Source organism: Amborella trichopoda, chromosome 3 (genome assembly GCF_054954075.1).
Source record: "Amborella trichopoda isolate Santa Cruz 75 chromosome 3, AtrichopodaSantaCruz75HAP2 v2.0, whole genome shotgun sequence".
Classification (NCBI taxonomy): domain Eukaryota; kingdom Viridiplantae; phylum Streptophyta; class Magnoliopsida; order Amborellales; family Amborellaceae; genus Amborella; species Amborella trichopoda.
In genome coordinates, this window is record NC_142338.1 from 17761854 (window position 1) to 17772350 (window position 10497).

Here is a 10497-nt window from a genome sequence, read left to right on the forward strand (position 1 = left end):
TGAGCTCAGGGATTTGCAGCCATACGAGAGCCTATCCTTTGCATTCATGGGAACATCCTGTACATCAGACAAGTCTCGAATGAGATACTGAGGGATAGCTTCCCCATTCTATTTGGAATGGTGATTATGACCAGTGACTTGCCATTGTTTTTTGAAGTAAGTCAAAGTGTCTCGAAGAAGACTACTACTGCCCATTGCAATGCTGACTTCCACCTTGGGCCTTTGGATCAATTTACCCTCGTATTTTCGCAGCTGATGCTGCCTAGCCATCGTCTCAAGCAAAGTATCTGGATTGTACGAGTTTTGCTGAAAATGCACCCAACTGTTGATGTTGAAAATGCACACGACACATCGATGGTTCCAACAAAAAAAGATGGCACAAAGGTTGCCATATGGCAACCCTTTTTTATGACTTGTGTAAAAACACAGAGGATTGATCATCCAAGTAAAGAGGAAGAGAGAGATCGAACAAGGATGACGATCGTGAAGCTCAATCTTAGAGAGAGAAAATGTTGCTTTTCCTAGACTATACCCTGAGAAGAAGGGTCAACTCCTCCCCAGTGGAGTCGCCAGAGATTTGGTCGCTCCAAAATGTGTCAGGGAAATACATTTAAGATTTCATAAATTTAAGGTAGATGAATAACCAGAGGACTAACACAAAAGGGGCCAAATTCGCCCATATGTTTCATATCATGGAAACATACTGGGTATTGAGGTACTGAGTAAGGGGTTTCACAAATATATTGGGTACCAAGGAATTCCAGGTTCTTAAATCCCGCTTATAGTTTATATCAACTTGCAATGCAAGGTCGAATTGATTCGAGCCTTGAAGCTTATATATCACAACTCTAGAAAGACAAATATATAGACAAATGGAAAAACATCAATACCATGGGCGCAATGTGCCTGTATACCTGACTATGTGCAAGGGTACTATCCACGGTCTGCTCCTTGAGCTGAGGCTTCAAGCGAGTCTTGATCAACAAATTCTCTCTCTCTCTCTCTTGGATTTCTACACCCCGGATCAGAGATTGACGATATCAATGGTCTATCTCTTAATTGATGATGAATAAATATAGTCGCCTCTCTTGTCTATCTCTCTATATCATGCACGAAAAAATTGAAGAAAGGATGCACATCAATTTGCCCTCCCTCTCCTCTCACTGAGAAGTGAGGTTTATGTAGATTTTATGAATTGGTAAGTATGAATATCCATAAACCTCATCTAAATCGTGGACCACCTCATCTATCTGTCACGATTTGGTTCAAAGTTAAACTTATATCTTTGTTCAAATTTAAAAATGTTCATTGGTGGTTTTGATGATAACCATGTCCTTGATTGGTCTTGATCTTGTCTGATGTGCGAATTCAAAGTGATAAACTAAATTGTTGACCACCTCATCTATCTTTCACGGTTTGGTTCAAAGTGATAAACTCTTTGTTCGATTTTAAAAATGTTCACAGGTGGCCTTGATGATAACTATGTCCTTGATTGGTCTTGATCTTGTCTGATGTTCGAATTTGAATGTGCATTTGTCAAGATTCACCATGCCATTGCAAGAGAAAAGTAAGGAAATCGATTATATTCCTTATTTATCATCAATCAGTTTGCAACAATTCATAAACATATGTTCGTATTTCTTATGCTGCGTTTTGATGACGAGTCCGTTTGCCATGAAATTTGGAGCGATGATAGAGGACTCAGAGAAGAACATAATGGTTCAAACCTCTCTTCAAATGGGTCACAGACGAGAGAGATGGTATGTGAAAGTTAACCCATTTCGATTGAAAATTACACCAGGAAATCCAAGGGTTGCTATAGGTACAATTGCTTCCACCACATGGGATTATACAACCTAGGGATATCATATTCTTGTGGAGGGGACTATGACACATTTCTCCATAAAATTTGGGCTCAAGATTCTTCGTATATTGGGAGATATCATCCATCGGTGGTCAAGCTTTTGTACAATTTTTATAACTGATGTTGTTGAGCTTGTCGCTTTCGATTAAGAGAATGATATGATGCCTCCCTTATATGGCTGATAGGGCATTGAGTCAGGAATTCAATGATCCGAGTCCTATGAGAAAAATTCTCAAAGATTGGGAGAAATCTGAATTTTAGTGATTGCGGGGTCATCTTGGCTATTGTCTAGTAGACGATGCATAAGAATCTTGTTGCCGATGGTTATAGATGATGGGTTAAACCAACTTTGAATGATGTGAAACTTCAGGGTGAGGGATATAATGCATCAAATATGATTCTCGCGAGTTTCAAGCCAATCCCCAAAATATCAAGTTTGGGTTGTCGGTAAAGGCATATCTTTACCGCCAATGAATATGGACGATGGGTTAAGCCGACTCTTAATGATATCCAATTTGTATTATTCTTCGACTAGAAGCATACGAGACATCATGGAATATATCTGCAAGGATGCATCTCATTGTGATATCATGTGGCGAGGTCTCTTTATGCTCCGTCTGTCAAATACTCCATCACTTGCAGACAACGGATTTAGGGTTATTGATTAAGGCATATCTTGACTGTCAATAAATATGGACGATGGGTTAAGCCAACTCTGAATGATGTCTAATTTGTATGATTCTTAGACTGGAGGCATATGAGGCCTCATGGAATATATGTGCAAAGATGCATCTCATTGTAATATCATATGGCGATGTTTCTTTATGCTTCATCTATCAAACTCTCCATCCTTAGTAGATAACAAATTTAAAAGATATATCGTGCCACATCAAACTCTTCCGATATCTTGGGGAGAGGTGTGTATTGGCCTCAGGAGGAATATATGTATCCCAAAGTCTATCTCAAATTGAGATTGCTTGATGGTCTTTTATGATCGATCATTAGCAAGAATGCACATATGTGACTGACGACGAATTAAAAAATATATCGCATCACATCAAACTCCTCTGATATTATATGAGAGGCGTCTTGTGGCCCTGAGAGTATATGTATCACAAAGTCTGTTTTAAACTGAGATGACTTGATATCTTTTATAATTGGCCGTTTTAGCCAAGATTATGCACATACTTGATTGACGACTGATTGAAAACTATGACATATCGCATCAACTTTCTCCAATATCATGTAGAGAGGTGTATATAGGTCTTGGGAGTAAATGTATCACAAAATCTGCTTCAATTCGAGAGATGGTTTGACACCTCCTGCTATCATTGGTTGTTAGTCAGGACATACATGGATTCACCGACAGCCAGGATTCTCAGGGCATATTGGGGCGTTCATATGGCAAGTCCTAGATATATCATTTCTGTATATCATATCAGGAGCATATCTTTACGAATATCTTCAAGAACCACATTCATTGGGTTTGCATAGTTTATCCATCTGCCAAGATATCTATTTGGTATCGGTTTAATCCTTATTTCATGGTCATGCCCTCAGGTTCATTGACGCATCTCTCAAAGTGTACTTAGTATTGTATGATGACTAAAAGTTCACCTCACAATCGGTAAAAGAGAGACTCAATAAGGAGCACTCTTTTGATAAAAATGATGTCCCTAAAATCCTGGAGAAAATGCTCGCCCCAGGTATGATACAGCTCCTACCACCCAAATACCCAAATCAGGTGGGATGTGAAGATCAACTTGATTATTGCAACTTTCACAAAATGATGGTCCTAAAATCCTGGAGAAAATGCTCGCCTCAGGTATGATACAGCTCCCACCACCCAAATGCCCAAATCAGGTGGGATGTGAAGATCAACTTGATTATTGCAACTTTCACGAAATGCTAGGACATGTAGTGGAAGATTTTTTCCGGCTCAAGGATACAATTGAAGACTTGATCAAAAAAGGTAGATTGAAACTTGGGGAGGAATCCAATCCTACTACTGCGTTTGCCGATCTGGTGTTTTTGGCAAATGATGACCGGGTCTCTTGTGAATCAATATACGAAACGATCTCTGCACTCGTCCACGATGATGATATGTTTCGCATATACAATGAAGTTGTCAAAGCGGGCTTCATTTGCCTCTTTAAGGCATTGTCGACCCCCGATGGCACATAACACTCACGAAGAGGGATATTATTCACTAACCCATGACTTATCAGAGAGAGTGTTGGGTAGTAAAGGTTGAGACACACAAGCTGATCAAAAGAAAGGAAGATTGAGCTTCTCTTTCTACCAATCTAGCAAATGCCCCTTGCACAACAAGGACAATCCAATGTCTCAATATTATTGAAAGTTGAGGGATGTCCTTACCCCGAAATATGTGAGTTGTTCTCTGAATACTCGAGGACTCTCAATTCCTCAGCAACCACCGACAATGTGTCCGAAGGTGGATGGACTATGTATATCAATAGAAGGGAGAAGAAGCTTCTTACTTCAAGAAGCAATATGAAGAGCAGGAATTTTTATGCCGGGAGAAAATAAAATCAGAAAAAATTAACAGAAAAAAGGAAGAAAAGATCGAAAGAATATGCCCTCTCTCAAAGTCTGCAAGGGAATCCACCTCAAAAAAATAATCTCTTCATGACACCAACTTTTATTGAACTCATTCACCGATTTACAATGAAGGGAGATCTCCCTTAAATAGACTAAAAAAAAGAAGATAAGCAATAATTTAAAAAAAAAACTCTCTGTACGGATTTTCCTATTTTATCTCTCTTCTTTATTTTCTCTCTCATCCCTATTTTCTCTCTCTTAACCTCACGTACCAAAAGATTTGCTTCTAAATAGATAGCTCACGTTTTATCCAAAGTTTTCCCTTAGATGCAAAATGTTGCCTTTATTGTTGAACAGATAAACCCCTTAGATTTAACCTTATCCTATTTATATATTTTTTTTCTTAGAAACTAATCAACCCAATTGATCAATAGCAATTCACACACATAATAAATTCGTACACACGTAATTATCCGTGCGCACTTCCTTTTCCTGAAATTAAAAGAGAAAATAAAAAATTAATAATAATATTATGCACTATTCTTGAAGGTTTGCAAATCTATCTAGGACGAAAGGGGAAGGGCCTTTCTTCGAAGAGAGGCAAAAAAAGGCTTCAAAATAAGAAGTTGCCATTTCTTCAAAAATGAAGAGGAAGAGCAGCCTGTCATGCCTCCCCTGCCAAAATCATGTCTCCAAATCATTCCTGGGTGATGAACTTGACAATGAGCAAGTCTTAAACAATGAGTCGAAAAATGTGGTTGCGTGTCACATGGCCTGGTTTATCAAAGTAGACCCTGAGCCACAAGGTCTAAAATAAAAATAAAAATAAAAGCAGTAGAGGAAAATAAATAGGCAAAGATACAAGTTGATGTCTGCAGGATCTCGACAGGGCATCGCCAGTACAATAAATATAGTGTGGTGGCTCATCTTCGGAAAATCCCACCCACATTAAGCATATATGATGCAAACGACTTAAAGGGTAGCCTTAATACAAGTCACGGACTTTCAAATAGAGGTCAATCAGGTGGAATTTCACATTCTCATATGCGAATCTACAACTAGGGACGCGGTCTCATAACATGCCCCTCCTTGTATCTGAAAATTTATTTGTGGCCTTCACCACCATAGAATGTTGGATGGAGGGTTTGCCATTAATCTCTTGCCTTTAGTCAAAAATTTATTTCATATTAGTTTTTTTTTATTTAATTACAACATCATGAAGTAATGCAAGATAAATAAAATCCGATGGTCTTGTTTGCCAAACAGTGGCCTCCGAAAAAACTGCAATTCTCTTAGGAGTGCATCCGCCAACATATTTGCCTCATAAAAAATATGTTCTAGGGACCAATCGCGATCCGAAAGTTTATGTTGGCAATTAGCAGCAACAGTATTGAGTGCATCGATCATGAATTAGACTGTTTGATAATGAGGTATCACTCTCGATCTATGAGGGGAAACAATGGAGTTGGATGGACAAGTCCACTCCTACTTGCAAAGCATGAAATTCTGTAAAATTGTTTGATACTATTCCCGAAGGATTGGCAAATGCAACAACAAATGAGCCATTATAACTTCTAAGAATGTCACTTCCACTTGCAGGCTGAGGATTTTGGAGAGAAGCCTCATCAAAAAAAGACCTTGCAATCGGAATGTGGGTAACTTTCTGCTGATGTCATGTTATTTGAAAATTTTCTATTATTGCTTTTTCTGGCAAGTGAGAGGACCAAGCTTTAACATCGGCCAAGAGAGAATTACTCTTTTTAATTAAGGGAATTAAATTGGTTCTTCATTATGAAACTTGGAAACTTTGCATTAGTGGGAAGTCATTATGGTCGCTTTGACATTAAAGTCATATCTTCGGATACAAAAGTTCTCATTGCTCATTGTGGTATTAAAAAAAGAGAAAATTACCAACGGATACCTTTTGTGCTCGTTTATTACCACATGGGCTCCTTTTTGCCAAAAATTATAAGCACGCCGCGCTTTTTTTTCTCCTGAATTACCCACCAGTCCAACAATTACAAGACTGAACAAGTGATAAAGCCCTCACACTCCTTAAATACATTGTGGTTAAATAAAAGAAATGACGTACTCCGATTGGAGTATAGTATAAGCTTACTCCTTTAGTAAAAAGATCTATTTGGAAAGATTTTTTTAATTTAAAATTTTTAGAATTACCTAATTAAATTATTTTCAAAAGTTAAAATTTGGAATTTGAGTTTTCTAACACTTAGATTTTCTTTCTAAAAATTAGACAGTCGATGTTCAATCTTGAGACATTAATTTTTCAAGTGTGTAAAAAGGAATTTGTTTCATTGTGGTCAATCTATGGGTTATATACCCAAAATTTGATTTCCTTAAATTAATCCTTGGTGTGGTTTAATATGGGGGAGTATAAACTCCTTTGGTAATTAAAAGAAAAAGCCACCCCTCACACCTTGTCTTTAGCGTCTTCTTTGTTTGTATGATTGCCACTGGAGTTCTTTCCTTTTAAATCCCATGTCACAGTCTTATGAAAAGATATTATAGTCCTTCAGAAGTATACTGCTTCAAGTAAAACCACACCTAGGGTTAATTTAAGGAAGTCTGATTTTGGGGACATAACATTTTCAATCAATCAATAGATTAACCTCAAATTTTTTTTTATTTTTTAATTGTACCCTCTACACACTTGAAAAAAATATTGTCTCAAGATTGAATAGAGACTGTCTGATTTTAGATGGTGAGATCTAAGTATTAGAAAATTCAAATTTCAAAATTTAACTTTCGAAAATAATCACCTAGTGATTATTAAGTGGTTCCTAAAATTTTAAATGAAAAAAATTCCTCGTAGGTCTTTTTACTGATGGAGTAAACTTATACTATACTCCCCTAAGAGTACGTCTCCTTTGTTAATTTAACCAGTGTGGGGTTTATCAACTAACCCGTATTATAATTGTCGGATAAGTGGGATATTCAAGAAAAAAAAAAAAAGGTGCTGCCGGTGAGGGGTGCTTATGGTAATTTTTAATAAGGAACCCATATACTGATATATGAGTAATGTACATGGGTGAACTACAGTTAAGGGGTCATTTGGGTTACCTAAAAATATTTTGCCTATTGAAATATTATATATATAATTGGTGAAATATATTATCTAGAAATGAGTTTTTGCTGTTTGAGTAGTATATGGATGTACTATGGGAAATACATTGCCACTGTTTAGCTACATCTGGAGGAATATTTCACAAAAATTTATAACTTACCTGTATAATTAATATAAATTGAATGTACTTTACTTATTATAATATAATCATTTTTGTTCCATTGGTCATATTTTAGCTTTATAGGAGTGAGAAATATAAAGAGAAAAAATGTATTCCCTCTTTTTTTATGCTAATAAAACCTGATAGAAATGGTTTGACAGGTCTGCAATATTATTAAAATAAGTAAAGCCTCACCTCATAACTCATTGAAAATTGCAATTCAAGTGCCTTAAGTCGATCATAACATCATGGTTATGTAATAATCCTAAAATTCCAAAAAAAAAAAAAAGAGAATTTTTTTTTTTAATAATTGATGGTCCATATGAGCATGATAGTCCTTAGGGACCATCACTATCTTTAAAAGCTTTTGGTTTAAGCATTTTCCTTTCTTTTACTAGGTCCTTAGTTGACGTGGGGCTTAATCTTTTCTACCGTAATATTAGGGTAACACCTCAGGTATGAAGTGGAGCCTAATAAAATAATATAATAATATGTTATAAGAATTTAAATAGGAAAGGTGAGGACTCTCACTCTAGAAAATTTTGAGATCTCTTTCTCTCTAGTTGAAACGCCGTGAGCTCTTTTTCTCTTTAGCCAAATTTTTATCGGAAGCTCCCTTTCAAATATTTTAGGTACGTGACTTCATTATCTTGAAAATAATCCGTTCTTTTTTAAAAATGAAATGAAATAATTACTTCTGCTTATTATCATGAATTTTAGGCGCGATAAATTTTATGCGCAAGCGACCTCATTATTTTGAAAAATAATCTTTTTAATAAAATTGTGATATTTTATTGGTATTAAAAATTTTAAATGCTGTAAATTCTTAGAAATAAATTTATTTATTTTTCTTATCCATTGTTAGAAAATTTTAGATACTGCGAAATTATTAAAAATAAATGTGATATTTTTGCTTTCAGTAAAATTGTGAGATTCTTTCTACTGTTTTTTAATATTTAGACATTGTAAATTTTATATGCAAATGATTGCCTTATTATTTGAAAACTGGTATTTTTGCATTTGATTATAACATTGTCTGTGAAATGTTTATTTGCGAATTGACATCCCATAAATTGTGATACTTCCGTATTCTTGAATTTTTATAAGAGTTTTTCTATACATATTAGATTGGCAATTATGCTAGAATGTCTTTACGAACTGCTACCTTTCTAAATTTGAGCCCAAAATATTTGATTGGTTATTTTTGAAATGTTATTGAAAGTGACTGTTATTAATGGTGTCAGTGAAATTCATATTAATAATTTCAGTGATATGTTGAGTACATGATATTGCTGCTTTAGAATGTTTAAAGAGATTTAGAAATACTTTAAGTATGCAAGTGGACTCACCCGGTTCGTCGGTGAGGTATAAGTGGACCTATCTGGGACGCCGGTAAGGATTAAGTGGACTCATTCGGTACGCTGGTGAGGTATAAGTGGACCTACAGGGATTAAGTGGATCTATTTGGGACACCGATAGGGATTAAGTGGACCCATCAGGACGCTGATGGGGTATATAGTATACCTACTTGAGACGCCAGTAGGGAAATTTCTGAAATCCTTTGAATTATGCATTACCGTTAAAATGTTATATGCATTTCAACTATTCGAATTATACTTAATTATGCATTTTTTGAAATTGAAACTGTTAATGCATTTCTGTTAATATATCTCCTTTTTTAAAATATTGATATCTTTCAATCATGATTATTTTTAAGATTATGATGATCACTTACTGAGTAGCCAAACTGATCAAATTATGGTAAACATTTTTTCAGGATAACTGCGGTTTCATTTTGAGTGCTCGTCAGGATCAACTTTGGAAGATACTGTAGTTGTGCTTAAACTTTCTTTTGTTACTTTGTAAGAATTCGCCATTGTAAATTGTCCTATCAAGAGATGTATAAATGTTTTGACTGTCACATCTCAGGAATCTCAGTATTGTAATTCTTGGGGTGTGACAAATATCGTATCAGAGCAATAGGTTTAAGATTCTTAGGAAATTTAAAAAGAATATACTTAAAATCACATTTATTGAGTGTACGGACTGAGACGGAGTCAAGATCCAGAATAGCTGAAGCTAATATGGAAGGAATTCACAAAGCCTTGAAAAATATGGTGGCTCTAATGCAACATCAGATGAAAGACAACAATCCACCAAGCAGTCAGTTATGGGAAATGGTAGGAGTAATATTGAACAATTTAAGAAATTGAACCCACCTTCTTTTAAGGGTGCTGTAAGCCCACTAGAAGCCGAGGGATGGATTATGCAATTGGAGAAAATATTCGAGGTAATGGAATGTCCTGATGATAGGAAAGTGGCCTTGGCAGTTTTTATGTTAGAAGGTGAAGCACAACATTGGTGGCGAATGGTAAAAGGAGTATTGGTCAAAGAAAATAAACACTTGACTTGGGAAGTATTTATAGAGGCATTTAATGAAAAGTATTTCCCAGATTTTATTCGAGACCAAAAAGAAATGGAATTTTTGGAATTAATCCAAGGAAACAGGGCAGTAGCACAGTACGAGGCCAAGTTTACTGAATTGGTCAGGTTTGCACCACATATGATTAACAATGAGGCAAGAAAGGTGAAAAAATTTGAAAGGGGTCTCAGGCCAGCTATTAGAAGCATAATATCAGTCTTAAAATTGAAAACTTATGCTGAAATAGCGGATCGAGCCCAAATTGTTGAAAAAGATATCGAAGATTACCAAAAGATAAAAAATCAGAAAAGTCAAGTTAGACCCACACCATCTAATCGACATCAGTTTGAAAGGGCAAACAAGAAACTAAGGCTCTTGCCACTTCAAAGTCTAATAGAATCATG

The 10497-nt window shown here is 35.8% G+C and overlaps 1 long non-coding RNA gene across 1 annotated transcript; it reads left to right on the top strand.

The window, feature by feature from the left end:
* The first annotated feature begins 5959 nt into the window (after positions 1 to 5959).
* LOC148782788 (uncharacterized) lies at positions 5960 to 9673 on the top strand. The gene is made up of 2 exons (XR_016050851.1): positions 5960 to 6077; positions 9449 to 9673. It is a non-coding gene; the product is annotated as an uncharacterized LOC148782788 (long non-coding RNA).
* Positions 9674 to 10497: the final 824 nt, after the last annotated feature.